This window comes from Malaclemys terrapin, chromosome 22, assembly GCF_027887155.1.
Source record: "Malaclemys terrapin pileata isolate rMalTer1 chromosome 22, rMalTer1.hap1, whole genome shotgun sequence".
NCBI lineage: Eukaryota > Metazoa > Chordata > Testudines > Emydidae > Malaclemys > Malaclemys terrapin.
This window is the reverse complement of record NC_071526.1, coordinates 7,580,105-7,587,881: the sequence shown is the minus strand read 5'-3', so window position 1 is coordinate 7,587,881 and position 7,777 is coordinate 7,580,105.

Below are 7,777 nucleotides of genomic sequence, written 5' to 3'. Positions count from 1 at the left end.
ACACTGGGTGCCACAGTGAAGGATGGGTGACGTCGCCACGTGGCACCCTGGTGAAGGATGGGTGACGTGGTACACTGGGTGCTGCAGTGAAGGATGGGTGACGTGGCCACGTGGTACCCTGGTGAAGGATGGGTGACGTGGTACACTGGGTGCCACAGTGAAGGATGGGTGACGTGGCCACGTGGTACCCTGGGCACCCTAGTGAAGGATGGGTGATGGGGCCACATGGTACACTGGGCACCCTGGTCAAGGATGAGTAATGTGGTACACTGGGCACACCAGTGAAGGACCGGCAGCTTGGCACACTAGATGCGACAGTGAAGGATGGGTGATGTGGTCATGCAATGTGCCAGATGCCACATTAAGAGGCAGCGATGTGGCGTCATGGCACACCGAAAGCCATGGCCAATGGTGGTGATATCACCATGGGGTGTGGGGATGTAATCAGTGCTGAATTTGTGCCTAAGCTTGACCGTTCCTAGCCCTGGCACCTCTTTCATTACAAATGAAGCACTGGATGTAATCCTTACCCCAAATTTGTGTGGTGCTCTATTAGAGGTCCTGTTCTGGAGACTTAATCTGCATGGTACAGTAAATACTACAGAAGCTGTACGAGCCTGATCCAAAGTTCATTAACATCAATAGAAAGACCCCATTAACTTAAGGGGCTTTAAATCAGTCCCTAAGTCGCACTAATGACTAGAAGGGACTTTTGTGAATATTTCAATTTAGTGGATGCCACAATAAAAAAAAAAAGGTGTCAATCACCCAATGCACTTTGTTCATTTGACAAGTGTAGTATTAATTATGCATTATGTTGGTACATGGTGTAACATTTTGTAAAAGTAACAAGTTCTCTAAAGCCTGCTGTGTTTTATTGTCAAGTAAAATAATATGAATATTTTGTTCTTGTCTATGTACATGCTTAATCCTGTGTTTAAAGATCTCTTATTTTTACCCCCTGACTTACTCAGTTGGGGACAGAAATGTAAGTTCCTAGGGGCCTCAAGGCTAAGTGACTGTTGAGTTTTGAGGATCTACATTTGGACTAAGGTGCCTAAATTGGCAGTTAAGTACCTAAATCCCTTTGTAGATCTAGCCCTCAGTCTCTAAGGCCAATGCAGTCCTGGATCTATCTGGTCAGATGGCTAAAGTTTGTCAGTTTATTGCCAATTGTGCTGTTTTCTATGATTTTTTTGTCCACTGCACTGAGAACCTCCAAACTCATTTCAGATAACAGTCACACAAGATCAATCAGATGGATTGATCAGTGGGGTCAGGCTGAACTGGTAATTTAGGGTCTCGTGAGGTGCTGAGGATGTAATTTTAACTGTCACTTTTCAGACCAACCTCAATTTAGCATTGACTTTTTGTTGTGCTATAACCTGTCCTGTACTATGGACTAATGATGGAATATTGCAGGCTGCTGCATATGTTTGCTGAGAAATCAGAATCCTCTTAGGATAAATCCAGGGATGATTCTGCATATTGTGTATCCGCTCCACTTAGCAAAGCTAAAGCTGGAAGAGCAGAACAAGACAGCAGAAGATTTCCAGGTGTTATACTAACAACAGTGATTTTACATATCTTCATTTGCAAGCACCATTCATCCCAGAAGAGACCAATGTGTTTTATCAGCTATATACAAGAATCACCGCATCCACCAATGAAATGCAGCTATTTCTGGGGTGGAACATGGCAGCTTTATAGCAGAACATAGTGACACTACACAGAAGTTTACAGCAGGAAGTGAAGGAAATATACCATATGCTGTTGAAATTGCAAGGGGAATTTAAAGGGGTAGAATGGAGTTACCTCCCAGTTGGAATTTGGTCAGAATACCAGGATAACACCACAGCACTTGCTTAAAGAGATATGTATCTTTAATGACCAGAAATGGTCAAAACTTAGGATTTATCTCTCATGTGGAGGGTGGATATTATGTATAGTTGTCACTGGGGTGGAGTTGGAGGAGTTTGGCTCAGCACAGCCCCATAGCTTGGACATCGACACGGGTGTGAGAAGGGGGCAGACTGCATGACAAGAGGAGCAGTTATGCTCGCATTCAGAAGTTCTCAAACTTAGTGACAAATCCAGTCTCAGAAGCCTTTTTTAACGTTAGTTTTATTAAATAAGAAAGAATAAAATACATATTTATGATTGTTCAGTATAACAAATATTCAAGCATTCAAAAAATTCAAAGATTCAGAACTATAAAAAGTATAGCTCTACACATGAAAGTGCTGTGTAACATAAAGACTGTTCAGGAAATTAAAGCTGAAGTCTTCTTGGATAATGATATCTGAATTCCTCCACAAAGACATCCACGTTCAGTTTTGAAGTCAAATCACTTTCATATGACAGGAGAATTAGGTTTCTCTCTCCTTCATGGATTATGCTCATCCTCTGGTGTGATAAAATTCTTTTCAAACAAGAAAAGGAATTTTCACAAGCTGCAATTGTTGCTCCAAACGAAGACCACTATAGACATTTCAAAAATACATGGGAAAGCCTCCTTGGCAGCACCTAGAACTTCTTCAAATTCTTTGCAATTTCTCTTATCTATCAGTGATTTAAATCCAGCCATTTCAACTTCAACTTTCCCAATATCTAATCCAAGCAAGTCAATCAAAGCATGCATTAATTCCAATGTCAAGAAGTCTGGAGAGCTGGTGGAATAGATTGCTGACAAGCTTTTGTATAATTTGGAGTTCTTCGCAGAAAATCTCCTTTGCAATTCACCAGTGGTTTCTGCAATCAATTCATGATAAGTCTGGGACCACTGATGCTCATTTGCACTTTGGAATCCTGGTAAATCTTCAGTGACTATGGAATCTTGACATTTTGGGGGCAAAACCTTGGCTGGATGGTGGCACATCTTAATGTTGATGCTTCATCACATGCATCTCTCAAAACCAGGTGCTTGGATGAAATCTCTGAGAAAAATCTTCGAACATCTCTTTCTTCTGTTGAAGTTCTTCACAGGCAACAGTTATCAGTTCAACTCTTTTAGCAAGGTGCATTAGTTCCTTTTGAAGGTGATTGCTCCTAGGAGCAAAAACTTTCAAAATCATTCTCATAACCTCAGCTAAGAACAAGAATTTGAATGATTCTGTAACTTCCAACAGCCCTCTTGCTTCAATGGACAGGTCACCATATCATAGAATCATAGAAGATTAGGGTTGGAAGAGACCTCAGGAGGTCATCTAGTCCAACCCCCTGCTCAAAGCAGGACCAATCCCCAACTAAATCAACCCAGCCAGGGCTTTGTCAAGCTGGGCTTTAAAAACCTCTAAGGATGGAGTTTCCACCACCTCCCTAGGTAATCCATTCCAGTGCTTCACCACCCTCCCAGTGAATTAATATCCATTCACACAGTTTGACAGAATACTCTGAATCTCTTCCAAATTACTGAGGATGATTACCAAGTTTTCAGGTGACCAGTCTATCTTGTTTCTATGAGTCTTTCCAGGTGCTGGCCTTTGTACAGCACTGTCACTTCTGTGAAAAAAATTGTGTAGAATCTTACAATTTGAGAATATATCTGCCACTGCTGAGTTTGTCTCACACATTCCCCCACCACCACCCCTCAGTCACATAGTTATACTGATATAAGTCTGTAGTGTAGACCTGGCCTGAGACTAAGAAACGTGGGGAAAATGGAACACATTCTACAGAGTGGGCAAAGAAATTTCCAGGGGATAGTGCCCCCTCGTGCCTCCCTTAGCCCACCTAGTGCCTGGTCACCCGTAGGGAAGGGGTTTGAGCTTAGCCCAGTTGGATCACGTGAACAGGCATCACATGATGACAGCCTGTGTGTGTGTGTGTGGGGGGGGGGGGGGGTGCTTCCTAAAAGAGGAAGTCTGCTGCATTAAAGATGGCAACCAGGGGCTATGACAGACTTAAAGGAGTTTGCTCCAGAGCACCAGGGTAAAGAAGAGAAAGACCTCCAGGGGATCCAGGGTCAGGGAGGGCTGTGGAAGAAGCTCTCCATGTCAGTCACAGGAAAAAGCCTGGAAGCCCAGGAATGACATAATGGCTTAGAAAAAGGCTGGGAATTTCTAGTTTTTATGTTGTTAAACCAGACTTTAAAACAGAATAACACCAAAGCACCATTTGTGGGGGTTTTGTTTCCCTGTAGAAGGAGGGAAAACGAGGTAGCAGGTGTTTTGTAACTGCATGCTGGGTAATAACATGAAAGGGCTCCAGGCTTGTAAAACTAAACTGGCTCTTTATTAAGAGAACCATTTGCAGAGATGCTGCAACTGCAGCCAGCATTCTAGCCATGTGCACACAGACTGACATCCTGGTGCCGCCTCCAAACTGTTCCCTCCTAAATCTGGGATCCTCTCTCCAAATTCCATGTAGGTAGCTACCATAGGGTCCAACACCAACTGAAATAAGCTTCTGTTACAATAGCATACATACTGGTGAGCCCAACAGCTGTGGGAAATGTACTAGGTACTGCTGAGGGTGCCTTTGTTTTATTGAAAGACTTACTGATTTGGACAACTTAATGAGATCATTACATCCCATCCCTTGTAATGCTGTGAAATTGTCTTTATGTGAGATCACGTAATGTGAAGTGGAATTGCATTGTGATGACGCATTAATGTTATAAAACATTACCATTATCTAATACCACCCAGCTTTCCAGTGCAAAGCATGAATCTTCAGGAGCCTTTGCCCCAAAGCCAGCAATGAGCTTTGGAGAAAGGAAGGAAAAAATTAATTCTAGATAAAAGAATTCCATTTTGTCTTTTGTTTAGTCCTGGACCAGAAAGGAGTGGCCTGTCCCATCTCCTCTAAGTCCACATAGCCAAAAAGTGGGCACATGGCCTTGTGGGCAGAGCTCCAACCTGTAACCCAGGATCCTGTATTCTAATCCCAGCTCTGACATTGCTAAACTCTTCTAATATGTGTAGTGTCTGCAGAGAGAAGGAATTTCACTTGGCTATACAATATTCTTACTTTCTGTCCTCAGCTGTTGTGTACCATTGTTATGCTCCAATACGTCTGTTAGTCTATAAGGTGCCACATGACTCTTTGTCGCTTTTTACAGATCCAGACTAACATGGCTACCCCTCTGATACGTGTACCATTGTTGTGTACTGTAAAAGTCCTGGTCGTGTCCTGAGCACCCCCTTGTGGTCAGGGATGGCTCTGCAGCACTCTATTCACTTTCCCCTTCTGCTCCACACCATCTAAAACAGGGGTTGGCATTAAAGATGGCAACCAGGGGCTATGACTTCATTTATAGAAGTGATGTGCTGAGTCTTCATTTATTCACTCTGATTTAAAGTTTTGCGTGCCAGTCATACATGAACGTTTTTAGAAGGTCTCTTTCTAGAAGTCTAGAATATATAACTCAACTATTGTATGTAAACTAAATAAGGTTTTTAAAATGTTTAAGAAGCTTCATTTAAAATTAAATTAAAATGCAGAGCCCCCCTGGACCGGTGGCTAGGACCCGGGCAGCGTGAGTGCCACTGAAAATGAGCTTGTGTGCCGCCTTTGGCACGTGTGCCATAGGTTGCCTACCCCTGATCTAAAAGGTATGACAAAATTCCCCTGCTGGGGATTTAAGTTCAAAATAAAGTGTCTTCCTGCCGGCCTTGCCTTCTCAAGCTGTCACTCAAGCGCCTCACTCTCCTTGAGCTGGGTTAGAATCAAACAGACCTTTGATTCCTTGCAGTAGCCAGTTTGCTCCCTGTAGCTGCTTCCCAAGGCCAGCTACAGCTTCACAGGTATCCATCCTAGCTGGTACTCCAAGCCCTGGCTAGCTGCAGAGTTACTGTCTCCCTCACAGGCCTCTCTACCATATATCTCTAGACCTGGCCTGAGTTGGTCACATGACCAAAGTCACTCTCCCACCTGGGGAGGTGAGTGGGTCTTGTCCCAAGTGGGGCTGGAGCCCATCTCCCCTTAAGGGGCCAGGCACCCCGTGACATGCACGGTCAAACAGCTGCTGCATCCCCCCTCCCAGCTGTGGCTGTAGTGGAAGAAACAATCCCTGTGTAAAATATGTGGAGTCTGTAGAGTGCTTTGGGATCTCTCAGGATTACAGACAGCGGTAGATGGTGTTACTATTCTGAGAGCACCCGTGCTAGAGTCTTCAGATTTTGCAATAAAATCCCAGTTAACTGATCATTTTCTATCATTTGTTTGGCTACAAAATAAAAGGCTGGTTCATTAACTGTTGTAAGTCAGCAGAGGGCCATTGAAGTTGATGGAGTAAAATAAAGTCAATACAGCTATGCTGATTTACACCAGCTGAGGATCTGGCCCTAATTTTTCCATGGACAAGACACGTTGGGCCAAAAACTGCCTGATGTAAGTGAGCCCAAATCCCATTGACTCCAAACACCTGTGTATACTGGGGAGGTGTTTAGCTTTTTTACTCCAGTTCCCCATAGCAGACCGTGCCAGCATAGGCCACTTCTACTCTCTTCCTGTAATATCTTATCAGACCCAGCTGCACCAACTGTCATTTGCAATAACTTTCCCTGACATGGTTGACAGTCTTATGTGTTTTCTCGCTGTGGCAGTTTTCTGAGTGTTAAAAAACTGACGGGTCTATTTTGATAACAAATCTTTTTCACGCGCTAATAAGACACATCCTTTCTTCCTCACTTCTAAGTCCCGGGACTACAACGCTTCACTGGCTACAACGCTATGGCCGTATTCTTCCAACCATCCATATTGTCTCAGTTTTTCTTCTCTTTTGAGGCACTATGAACAAATTAAGTGATGATCAAAATGAAGAACTAACCGCACCAATGAGAGCCGGACACAGCAGGGCCAGGCAGGCTCTCACATTCATGCCTCAATCAAGGCCTGCAAACCCCTTTGCTAGTATAGACCTGTCCCCCCTCTCAGCAGCTCTGCCAGTGCATCTGCACCAAAACTACTTACTGCTCTTGCTGTCTTAGCCCCACCACATAACTCAGCCAGCCACCTGCACCTCTGTTCAGACCTACATCACTCCCCTCTGCTCCAGTCCAGAGCTAACCGACTCTGCCACAGGTGAGCAGGTGCTGCCCCAACTACCCCAGCCCCCCAACTCCTCCCTTTAATGCTGGGACAATCAACCACTATCCCATTCTGGATTTACCCTGAATCCCCTCCGACTGGGCTTCTCTGATTGTCCAGTACTTCAGCCAATCCAGGAGAAAAGTTCCCCTGGTATGCTAAAGTACCCAGCTGTCTCCACACACTCGGTAGTCCCAGCAGCTCACTCCCCTTCATTGCCTGGCCAAGTGTCCTGCCCCGGCCTGTTCTTGTACCTCCCAGAGTGGTGTTAGAGGGGCTGCCTGACTTTCCTTGCTCAGCACCTTGTAAAGTCATTTACACAAATACATGTAAAATGCTTCAATCCTTATCTGGTGGTGTGTTACCCCATTTTACACTGGTGTAAAAGATCACAGTTGGGAGATCCAGTTCCTATTTAACACCAGACTTGGTGAAGCCAGGGAGCCCCGTGACCTGTCACTCTCAGTGCTAGTCTATAACCCTAGTACCACCAGACTTTCCTGACACTAGCACCCCTCAAAAACACTGGGCCCGATCCTGCCAGCCCTGCATGCGTGGCACTGCCATTGGAGCCAGTGGGAGTCCAGAGTGAAGTCAATGGGTGCGTCATGCGTAGAGACCTGGCAGGATCACCACGAGAATTTTGTATCCTCAGCAACCACTGCACTAGTGAGTAAAGCAGGGGCCTGAAATACATTAGGTACCAATCCGTCCTTTTCCACCTGGACCAGGAGATTCTGGTGTC